Raw genomic sequence first — 13,304 nt, forward strand, 5'->3', positions numbered from 1 at the left:
TACTCACTAAGCCATGTATTCACTAAGATACACTTAATCAGTCAGTTATACAATCAATTTTTCAAAAACAAATCATCCATTTAGACACTTATATACCCCTTTATTTTTCCATCGACCTTGAGATATACATATATAAAACATATGTAATTTTCAGACAAAACACACATTCACTGGATGATGTCATCAGTGATGTCATTTGAGATGTCATCAGTGATGTCATGAGTAATGTCACTGAGCATGTCATGAGTGATGTAATATGTGATGTCATCAGCAGCGAATTGCGGGCGCGCGAGTTATAGTTATCTGAACTAACTATAACGGGGGAATTTCAATGGTTTTCTACGAGTGAAAAGTCCAGCTAACTATAACGCCCCTGAAACCTATGGTTTTTTCAGTGAATTTCTAAGGTTTTTTAAATGCTAATTCCTAACTATAACGTGCCTGAAACCTATGGTTTTTTCAGTGAATATATATATATATATATATTTTTTTTTTTCACAGAAAAAACCATAGGTTTCAGGGGTGTTATAGTTAGCTGGCCATTTAACTCGTACAAAACCATAGAAATTCCTCAGTTATAGTTAGTTCTGCTAACTATAACTCGTGCGCCCACAATGCACTGCTGATGATGTCACATATTGCATCATTCATGACATGGTCAGTGACATCACTGATGACATCACTGATGACATCTCAAATGACATCGCTGATGACATCATCCAGTGAATGTGGTTTAGTTTGAAATTTAAATATGTATTAAATATAAATATACCAATCTGTATTGAAGATTGAGTGGATATATAACTGTCTGGATGGAGGATTTAGTAGGCGTCTGACTGTCTGTTTAAGTGAGTAATTAAAAGTGTCTCACTTAATACATGGATTAGTAACTAAACTATGTGAATGTGTGCCTCACTGTCTCTGTTGTTGTATAACATGCTGCATGAGTTGGTCACTAACTACATGAGTGTGTATATTAGTTATTGATTAGTTGGGTGAGTATTTGTATGGGACACTGAGTTTGTGTGTGGTTGGATGGGGTGTGTAACTCTATGCATAGATGTGTGAATGGTTGATTGACTAGGTGTATAGGTTTAAGAGTGCATGTGGAAACAGTTGTTTGGGTGACTGAGTGTATTTATTTGTATGTTGGTGACCGAATATATGTTTTAATTGTACATCTTCAATAAAGTAAAAAAATAAAAGGCATTGTATGTAAAAGTTGGTGTATATAAATAAGTATGTGCAAGAGTCAGTGATTGTGAGAGTAACTATATGAATGAGTGTATCATTGTAATGGTGATTTTGTAACATATTAACTATGAGTTACTATGTGTTTAAATAAATGAGGTGTTGTTGGATAATTGTGTAAATGAGTAAATGTAGGTGTGATTAATTTTTTTCATGAGTGAGTAGGATGACTGTATTACTGACTAAGATGACTGCTGATGTATCAATGTCTATATATGTATATAAGTGCATGTGATACTGTTCTAATAATTAGTGACTGCATGTATAAATGATTCTGTTGTTGAATGGGTAGTTGTGTGTGAAGACTTAGGAATCAGTGAGTAGGTATGTAGTAACTGGTATTGCTATGTCAATGGTTTCAAATATGGTACTCTGTATTTTACAGTGAGTGATGAAAGGTTATACTAGTGTATGACAAGGTGTATCAGATTGTAATGTGGATGATGTAATCAGTGGTGTCATTTGAGATGTCATCAGTGATGTCATCAGTGATATCACTGACCATGTCATGAATGATGCAATATGTGACATGATCAGCAGTGCATTGCGGGCGCGCGAGTTATAGTTAGAAGAACTAACTATAACGGAGGAATTTCTATGGTTTTGTTCGAGTGAAATGGCCAGCTAACCATGACACCCCTGAAACCTGTGTATTTTTCTGTGAATTTCTAAGGTTTTTTAAATGCTAATTTCTAACTATAACGTCTCTGAAACCTATGGTTTTTTCAGTGAATTTCAAAAGGATTTTTAAATACTAATTCTTAAGTGTGATATTAGTTATACCTATTTTTTTGTACTGATTTTCTACAGTTTTTTAACTGTTCATTTATAAATATTTTATCCATTAAATAACATTATATATTTTCCTGAAAAGTTGAAACTGAAATATTGATTAATTTTTTTGTTTTCATTTTTTATTTTAATATATTTATATTATTTTCTTTAAAAAAATGTTTTTTCAAAAAAAGATTCGGAGTCGCGCACTCAAAGCGTATACATCACGATGGGTTCGCGTATTCTAGCCTCTATTTTAGGAAAGTCATGAAGGATCCGCGTACGGTGTGCGAAGGCTGCGTGTTTTTCAGTTACATCATACTCATTTAATATTACGTGATGTGCGCGATTGGTATGCGACCAGTCCGCGACTCCTGCTCCCGCCCATTCGCGACACATGCGCATTACGGTACGAGATGCTTGCACGGTGGCGGGTCCCGCTTGATGTCTAAAGCAGCTCTGCTAATGTGGTTCTGTGGCTCTAGAGCAGCTCTGCTGACCTGGTTCTCTGGCTCTAAAGCAGCTCTGCTGACCTGGTTCTATCCCTCTAAATCAGCTCTGCTGACCTGGTTCTCTGGCTCTTAGAGCCAGAGAACCAGGTCAGCAGAGCTGCTCTAGAGCCAGAGAACTAGGTCAGCAGAGTTGATTTAGAGGGATAGAACCAGGTCAGCAGAGCTGCTTTAGAGCCAGAGAACCAGGTCAGCAGAGCTGGTTTAGAGCCAGACAAACCAGGTCAGCAGAGCTGCTCTAGACGAAGAGAACCAGGTCAGCAGAGCTGCTCTAGAGCCAGAGAACCAGGTCAGCAGAGCTGATTTAGAGGGATTGAACCAGGTCAGCAGAGCTGCTTTAGAGCCAGAGAACCAGGTCAGCAGAGCTGCTCTAGAGCCACAGAACCACGTTAGCAGAGCTGCTTTTGAGCCAGAGAACCAGGTCAGTAGAGCTGCTCTAGAGCCAAAGAAACCAGGTCAGTAGAGCTGCTTTAGAGCCATAGAACCGGGCCAGCAGAGCTGCTTTAGAGCCAGAGAACCAGGTCAGCAGAGCTGCTCTAGAGCCTAAGAACTAGGTCAGCAGAGCTGTTCTAGAACCAGAGAACCAGGTCAGCAGAACTGCTGTAGAGCCAGAGAAACCAAGTCAGCAGAGCTGCTTTAGAGGGAGAGAACCAGGTCAGCAGAGCTGCTGTAGAGCCAGAGAAGCAGGTCAGCAGAGCTGCTCTAGAGCCAGAGAACCTAGTCAGCAGAGCTGCTTTAGTGTCAGAGAACCAGGTCAGCAGAGCTGCTTTAGAGCCAGAGAACCAGGTCAGCAGAGCTGCTCTAGAGCCTAAGAACAAGGTAAGCAGAGCTGCTCTAGAGCCAGAGAACCAGGTCAGCAGAGCCGCTGTAGAGCCAGAGAAACCAGGTAAGTAAAGCTGCTTTAGAGGGAGAGAACCAGGTCAGCAGAGCTGCTCCAGAGGGAGACAACCAGGTCAGCAGAGCTGCTCTAGAGCCAGAGAACCATGTCAGCAGAACTGCTTTAGAGCCATAGAACCGGGTCAGCAGAGCTGCTTTAGAGCCAGAGTACCAGGTCAGTAGAGCTGTTGTAGAGCCAGAGAACCAGATCAGCAGAGCTGCTCTGTAGCCTAAGAACTAGGTCAGCAGAGCTGCTCTAGAGCCAGAGAACCAGGTCAGCAGACCTGCTGTAGAGCCAGAGAAACCAGGTCAGCAGAGCTGCTCTAGCTGACACTGACTGACTGACACTGACTGACTGACACTGACAGATTGACACTGACTGACACTGATTGACTGACACTTACTGACACTGACACTGACTGACTGACAATGACTGACACTGATTGACTGACACTGACTGACTGACAATGACTGACTGCCTGACACTGATTGACTGACACTGACTGACACTGACTGACTAACACTGACTGACACTGACTGACTAACACTGACTGACACTTACTGACTGACTGACACTGACTGGCACTGACTGACTACTCTCTACTAATCTACTACTCACTCTCTACTACTCTCTCTACTACTCACTCTCTACTACTCACTCTCTACTACTCTCTACTACTCTCTACTACTCTACTACTCTCTACTACTCACGCTCTACTACTCTCTAACACTCACTCTCTACCACTCACTCTCTACTACTCTTTACTATTCACTCTCTATAACTCACTCTCTGCTACTCTCTACTACTCTCTCTCTACTACTCACTCGCTACTACTCTCTTCTACTCACTCTCTCCTACTCACTTTCTACTACTCACTCTCTACTACTCACTATCTACTACTCACTACCACTCTCTACTACTCTCTCTACTACTCACTTTCTACTACTGACTGTACTACACTCTACTACTCTCTACTAATCACTTTACTATTCACTCTCTACTACTCACACACTACTACTCCCTCTCTACTACTCTCTACAACTCTCTCTCTACTACTCAATCTCTACTACTCACTCACTACTCTCTAATACTCACTCTCTACTACTCACTCTCTAGTACTCGCTCTCTACTACTCTCTACTACTCACTCTCTACTACTTTCTACTATTCACTCTCTACTACTCACTCTCTACTACTCGCTCTCTACTACTCACTTTCTAATACTCTCTATTTCATACTCTCTACTACTCACTCTCTACTACTCTACTATCTACTACTCTCTCTACTACTCACTCTCTACTACTCTCTACTTCTCACTCTACTACTCTCTATTACTCTTTACCACTCACCCTCTACTACTCTACTACTCACTCTCTACTACTCAGTCTCTACTACTCACTCTCTACTACTCACTCTCTACTACTCTTTCTCTACTACTCTCTCTCTACTACTCTCTCTCTACTACTCTCTACAACTCACTCTACTACTCGCTCTCTAATACTCGCTCTCTACTTCTCACTACTCACTCTCTACTACTCGCTCTCAACTACTCTCTACTACTCACTCTATTACTCACTCTCTACTACTCTACTACTCACTCTCTACTACTCACTCTCTACTACTCACTCTCTACTACTCTTTCTCTACTACTCTCTCTCTACTACTCTCTACAACTCACTCTACTACTTTCTAATACTCACTCTACTACTCTCTACTACTCACTCTCTGCTACTCCACTACTCTCTACTACTCACTCTCTACTACTCACTCTCTACTACTCTACTACTCTCTCTCTACTACTCACTCTTTACTACTCACTCTCTACTACTCTCTACAAATCACTCTCTACTACTCTCTATTACTCACTCTCTACTACTCTACTACTCTCTACTACTCTCTCTAGTTCTCACTCCCTACTATCTCCCTCTACTACTCACTCTCTACTACACACTCTCTACTACTCACTCTACTACTTTCTAATACTCACTCTACTACTCTCTACTACTCACTCTCTGCTACTCCACTACTCTCTAATTCTCGCTCTCTTCTTCTCACTCTCCACTACTCACTCTCTACTACTCGCTCTCAACTACTCTCTACTACTCACTCTATTACTCACTCTCTACTACTCTACTACTCTCTCTACTTCTCACTCCCCACTATCTCCCTCTACTACTCACTCTCTACTACACACTCTCTACTACTCACTCTACTACTTCCTAATACTCACTCTACTACTCTCTACTACTCACTCTCTGCTACTCCACTACTCTCTACTACTCACTCTCTACTACTCACTCTCTACTACTCTACTACTATCTACTACTCTCTCTCTACTACTCACTCTCTACTACTCTCTACAAATCACTCTCTACTACTCTCCATTACTCACTCTCTACTACTCACTCTCTTCTCTCTACTACTCACTCTCTACTACTCTCTCTACTACTACTCTCTACTAATCTCTACTACTCCCTCTCTACTACTCACTCTACTACTCACTCTCTAATACTCCCTCTCTACTACTCTCTACTACTCACTCTCCACTACTCTTTCTCTACTACTCTCTACTACTCACTCTACTAATCACTCTCTACTACTCTTTCTCTGCTACTCACTCTCTACTACTCACTCTCTACTACTCTCTACTACTCTCTACTATTCACTCTGCTACTCTCTACTTCTCACTCTACTACTCACTTTCTACTACTCTCTACTACTCAATCTCTAGTACTCACTCTCTACTACTCACTCTACTGCTCTCTACTACTCACTCTCTGCTACTCTCTACTACTCTCTATCACTCACTCTCCAATCTCTACCTCTTTACCTCACTCTACCTCTCTATCTACTACTCTCTACCTCTCTACCTCTACCTCTCTACCTATCTACCTCTATACCTTTACCTCTACACCTCTACCTCTCTCTAAACGCACACATATGCACATATATATATATGCATAGATATATGCATATGTATTTATATATATGTATGTATATATATATATATACATACACATGTAAATATATATATATAATCTACATATCTATATAAATACAAAAATAAATGCATGCATACATATACACATACATTGTCTAGAAAGATTGGCTTGGACAGCACTCCCATATGTAACAGGCTAGATCATTTGCACTGCAAATACGTTACAGACCAGTAGCAGTATTATAACTGTTTTATCAAACACTAAATTATCCAAAGTTCATGTGTAGCTTGCAGGATATTCACAAAGTTTCAAAGATGATGAAATGACGATCCTGACTAGAGTTCCAGTATAGTTGATGATGTTTAATATTCTTCAATGCATGTAGTATAAGAGAGAACAGCCAACACGTGTTTCGTCTGTTCAGAGTAAGTACAACGACTTTTTCAAGGCAGTGTACAAAGTGTGTGCAGGATAAGCTGGTAGTCACTAGTTGTTGCTATTGAGTATGGATCCATAGAATAGTGTTCTTTATATAAGTCCTCCTTCTGAACAAAACGTGCAAGTTATATGTCCGTAAGGCTTGTGATCTAACCAAAACGCGATAATAAAAGCTAGATAAAAGCCACCTAATTACAAACAGAATTGCTTTAACTTAAACGAGGGCGAGATCTGTTGCATTTTCAGTGCTTGTTTACTTGGTTCTATCAAGAAGGCATTCAGATGTATCACACATTTGCCATAAATTCTGAATGGAAGCACTCTAGTTGCTCATTAAATCACTGTAGTAAAGCTACTGCTCACCAGGGAAATCTGCTGCTGGTATTCAAAGTGCATGTTTCAGTCTGCATGTCATAATGTTTTAATGAAATAGAAGAGGATTTGAGAAGTCAAAATGTGCCCTAATTTTTCTTTCTGCAGTATTAATCATAATTTATATGGCAAAATGAACCCCCTCATTTTGTTCCTTTGCAAATTAAATGTTTTAAGTGTTACCACTTTATTCCAATCAAGATGGCTTCAGGTGTGCCATACTTTTGTCATAAGTAAGACTGTTACTGCTTTAGTTGTTATTTAGAACACTCTGGGACATTGTGTCATTGGGCTATACTTGGGCTACATCTGGGTGATATTTGTGCTATATTTGGGCTCTTTTGTCTCTGGTGGCCATCTTGGGAGACTTATTTGTTATGAAGTTTCCTAATTTCCTCATTTACTACAGTCTCCTCAGTAGGAAATACTTTCAGCTTTTTACTTTGATTCCACCAAGAAGGCATTCTAGATGTGTCACACATTTGCCATAAATTCGGAATGTTAGCACTCTAGTTGCTTATTAGATCACTGTAGTAAAGCTGCTACTCACCAGGGACGTCTGCTGCTGATATTGAAAGTGCATGTTTCAGTCTGCATGTCAGAATTTTTTAATGAAAAAGAAGAGGATTTGAGAAGTCAATCAAAATATGCCCTGATTTATTTATTTTCAGCACTAATCATAATTTCTATTATAAATATATACCCCCTCATTGTGTTTCTTTTAAATTAAACTACTGATACTCTACTACTCACTTGCTACTACTCACTACTACTCACTCTCTAATACTCTCTACTACTCTCTACTACTACTCTCTATTACTCACTCTCTACTACTCACTCTCTACTACTCTCTACTACTCACTCCACTACTCTCTACTACTGTCTACCATTCACTCTCTTCTACTCTACTACTCACTCTCTACTACTCTCTACTACTCTCCTCTACTACTCTCTCTCTACTACTCACTCTACTACTCTCTACTACTCACTCTTCATTAATATTACTCTCTCTCTACTACTCACTCTACTATTGACTCTCTACCACTCACTCCCTACTACTCACTCTCTACTACTTACTCTCCACTACTCACTCTAATACTCGCTCTCTACTACTCTCTACAACTCACTCTCTACTATTCACTCTCTACTACTCCACTACTCTCTGCTACTCTCTCTACTACTCACTCTCTACTACTCTACTACTCTCTCTACTACTCACTCTCTACTACTCTCTACTACTCTCTCTCTCTACTACTCTCTCTCTACAACTCACTCTCCACAACTCACTCTCTACTACTCGCTCTCTAATACTCTCTACTACTCACTCTCTACTACTCTTTCTCTACTACTCTACTACTCTCTACTACTCTCTCTACTTCTCACTCTTTACGACTCTACTACTAACTCTCTACTACTCTCTAATACTCACTCTACTACTCTCTACTACACTCTACCACTCACTCTCTACTACTCTACGACTCACTCTCTACTACTCTCTACTACTCTCCCTCTCTACTACTCACTCTCTTCTACTCACTCTACTACTCTCTACTACTCTATACTACTCTCTCTCTACTACTCACTCTCTACTGCTCTCTACTATTCACTCTCCACTACTCAGTCTCTACTACTCTACTACTCTCTAGTCTCTCTACTACTCAAGCTCTACTACTCTCTCTACTACTCAAGCTCTACTACTCTCTCTACTACTCACTATCTACTACTCTCTACTACTCACTCTACTACTCACTCTCTACTACTCTCTACTACTACTCTCTACTACTCACTCTCTACTACTCACTCTCTACTACTTTCTACTTCTCACTCCACTACTCTCTACTACTGTCTACCATTTACTCTCTACTACTCTACTACTCACTCTCTACTACTCTCCCTCTACTACTCCCTCTCTACTACTCACTCTCCTACTCTCTACTACACATTCTCTACTACTCTCTCTCTACTACTCACTCTACTATTGACTCTCTACTACTCACTCTCCACTACTCACTCCAATACTCGCTCTCTACTACTCTCTACTACTCACTCTCTACTACTCACTCTCTACTACTCCACTACTCTCTGCTACTCTCTCTACTACTCACTCTCTACTACTCTACTACTCTCTCTACTAATCACTCTCTACTACTCTCTACTACTCTCTCTCTACTACTCCCTCTCTACAACTCACTCTCTACAACTCACTCTCTACTACTCGCTCTCTAATACTCTCTACTACTCACTTTCTACTACTCACTCTCTACTACTCACTCTCAACTACTCTCTACTACTCGCTCTATTACTCACTCTCTACTACTCTACTACTCTCTCTACTAATCACTCTCTACTACTCTCTACTACTCTCTCTCTACTACTCCCTCTCTACAACTCACTCTCTACTACTCACTCTCTACTACTCACTCTCTACTACTCTCTACTACTCACTCCACTACTCTCTACTACTGTCTACCATTTACTCTCTACTACTCTACTACTCACTCTCTACTACTCTCCCTCTACTACTCCCTCTCTACTACTCACTCTCCTACTCTCTACTGCTCATTCTCTACTACTCTCTCTCTACTACTCACTCTACTATTGACTCTCTACTACTCACTCTCCACTACTCACTCCAATACTCGCTCTCTACTACTCTCTACTACTCACTCTCTACTACTCACTCTCTACTACTCCACTACTCTCTGCTACTCTCTCTACTACTCACTCTCTACTACTCTACTACTCTCTCTACTAATCACTCTCTACTACTCTCTACTACTCTCTCTCTACTACTCCCTCTCTACAACTCACTCTCTACAACTCACTCTCTACTACTCGCTCTCTAATACTCTCTACTACTCACTCTCTACTACTCACTCTCTACTACTCTACTACTCTCTTCTACTTTCTCTACTACTCACTCTATGCTACTCTACTACTCACTCTCTACTACTCTCTACTACTCACTCTACTACTCTCTACTACACTCTACCACTCACTCTCTACTACTCTACGACTCACTCTCTACTACTCTCTCTCTACTACTCACTCTCTTCTACTCACTCTACTAATCTTTAGTACTCTCTACTACTCACTCTCTACTGCTCTCTACTATTCACTCTCCACTACTCAGTCTCTACTACTCTACTACTCTCTATTCTCTCTACTACTCAACCTCTACTAATCTATCTACTACTCACTATCTACTACTCTCTACTACTCACTCTACTACTCACTCTATACTACTTTCTACTACTCAGTCTCTACTACTCCACTACCCTCTACTACTAACTCTCTACTACTCACTCTCCACTACTCCACTACCCTATACTACTACTCACTCTCTACTACTCTCTACTACTTGCTTTCTACTACTCACTCTCTACTACTCTCTACTACTCACTCTACTACTCACTCTCTACTACTCACTCTCCACTACTCCACTACCTCTACTACTACTCACTGTCTACTACTCTCTACTACTTGCTTTTTACTACTCGCTCTCTACTACTCTCTACTACTCACTCTACTACTCACTCTCTACTACTCCCTACTACTCACTCTACTACTCACTCTCTACTACTCTCTACTACTCAGTCTCCACTACTCCACTATCCTCTACTACTCACTCTCTACTACTCTACTACTCCCTACTACTCTCTCTCTACTACTCACTCTCTACTACTCTCTACTACTCACTCTCTACTACTCACTCTCTACTACTCCTTACTATTCACTTTACTACTCACTCTCTACTACTCTCTACTACTCACTCTCCTATACTCCACTGCCCTCTACTACTCACTCTTTACTACTCACTCTCCACTACTTACTACTACTCTCTCTCTACTACTCACTCTGTACCACTCTCTCTGTACTACTCTCTCTCTACTAGTCACTCTCTACTACTCTCTCTCTACTACTCTCTACTACTCACACTACTTCTCTCTCTCTACTACTCATTCTCTACTACTCTCTTTCTACTACTCTCTACTACTCGCTACTACTCTCTACCAATGTTCCCTCTAATTTCTTTCCTCTGTGTGCGGCAGTGGAGGGTCTCTGTGCGCTGCAACCATGGCTATGTGCGCCAGGAACCAGACCGCGCGTGTGCGCGGCGCCAAATGTCACTCAGAACGTTTACTTCAATAAGTGAAAAGATGGTGCATTTTCACACATACAGTGCCACAATAAGTGTCTTGAGGGCAGTTTCCAAATTAGATAAACGATTACATGAATTGGTTACACAGTCAAGTACACTTCAAGTATAGAAAAGCACAAGACTTAAACGGTGGTACCATCATAAGATTTTAATAAATATTCTTAACTTGAGCACTGTTAATTGGGTGGGGAAATGTTGGGAGCCTATACAATATCACATATAAACAATAAGGGAGACATGTCAAGTGGCATCACTAGAGGGGTGACAGGGTTGCTTCTCACGGCGATCTTTGGCATTTTTCCAGTGGTGATAAACTCGATCTAGGTCAACTTTCCCGTTCAGGAGGTAGGCATTTGTCCTCATCAGCATATCCTAATGCTTCTGCTCTAGTCTATTCCTCAATTTACTCTTTATAGTATTCATGAGGCAGAATCCTCGTTCACAATCTGCACTAGATGCTTGAAACGTTGCGCAGACATTAACAAGCTGAGAGACCACACTATACTAAGCAGCATTGCGTACAGTGAAATTCACCATGTCTTGAAAGGTGGTAAATAACCCACCCTTTACATGTTCTGCCACCACATATTTATAGTCTCTGTACTGTCGAACAACATCTTCTGGTGTTTCGCAATCCCCCAGGACCAAGACATTTTTATACTTTTCTACAAGTCTTTGTATATTCTCAGTCCCAAAATCAAAATGTGATTGTGCGGCCATTGCCTGGATTTCAAAACTTGCCCATTCTTTTAGCTCATCTTCAGGGAACCTTTTTGGCATGTGCTCACAAAGAAGGGAAACAAAAGACAAAATAGGCCCACTGTCAAACTCTTGCCTTTCCTTGTACAACTCCATCAGATCTCTTACATTACTGCTCCAAAAGACAGTGTCCCCCAAATACTGTTGCTTAACTTGGCCAATCTTTGCTCTTGCATACTATACAGCTTCAACAGTAGTCAGAGAACTTTTTTGGAACAGTTTGCACAAAGATGCACATTCACCCAGAATGTCATTAAGTACTGCAAGTGAAATATGGTAGTTGGAGTTTGATAGCTTTTTATAACAATATTTAGCAACTGGATCATTCTCCTCAACTTTCTCATGCTCAAAGTACTTAAGAACAGCCTCGTAATTACGAATTAGTGCACCAACAGCAAAATGCCTTGAAAGCCACCGGACTTCATTCAGTGGTCGAAAAGAGACCACTTCACATTCAGTGACCGATGCAATTTCATCCAGCTTGGACTTCCTTGCAGGAGATCTGGAGAACACAGTGTAGACAGTCCTCAATAATGTCGCCATCTCTTTAACCATTGGAACCCTTTTCCAGGCATCATCAACTCCCAAATCTTCTCGATGGGCGACACAATGCTGCTCAACTAGATGAGGTATGGATTGTTTAAGGCGAGTAGCAACACCATTATTCTTACCCAACATCACGGACGCACCATCAGATGTGAACATGACCATTTTCAGAAGGTCCAGTTCATTGGCAGTGTAGAAATCTTTCACAGCAGTAGTGATAGCCTCAGCATTGCGACTAGTCAGCTTCACTATGCCCCCAAACTGTGTTTTGTGCTCTGTTGATGTTACTGGTCGGAACTTGAAGTACAGGATGAGCATTTTTGAAACTGAAATATCAGTGCTCTCATCAATTATCAATGTGTGATACAAAGCGTTACGAAGTTCTGCCATAGCTTCACAGTGTATCACGCTATTGATGGCCTCAAGGAACTCAATGGCATAGTTCTTGCTCCTCCAGCTGTCTGGTATCTTGACATACAAAGCTAGGTGGTCATGGATGTCTTGTACAGATAACATTGAAGTATTCATCTTGACTGCCAGCAGCACTTTGTTGATGAGAATCTTTATCTCTTCAGGCACAGATCTTTGGCGTTCACCTACTTCCATTCTATTTGCTTTGTCAGTGGCAGTTTCTGTCAGCATTGCCCGCACTCCAAAACCAAACCTGGCAGCAGC

Source organism: Triturus cristatus, chromosome 7, assembly GCF_964204655.1.
Source record: "Triturus cristatus chromosome 7, aTriCri1.1, whole genome shotgun sequence".
In the NCBI taxonomy this organism is placed as follows: Eukaryota; Metazoa; Chordata; class Amphibia; order Caudata; family Salamandridae; genus Triturus; species Triturus cristatus.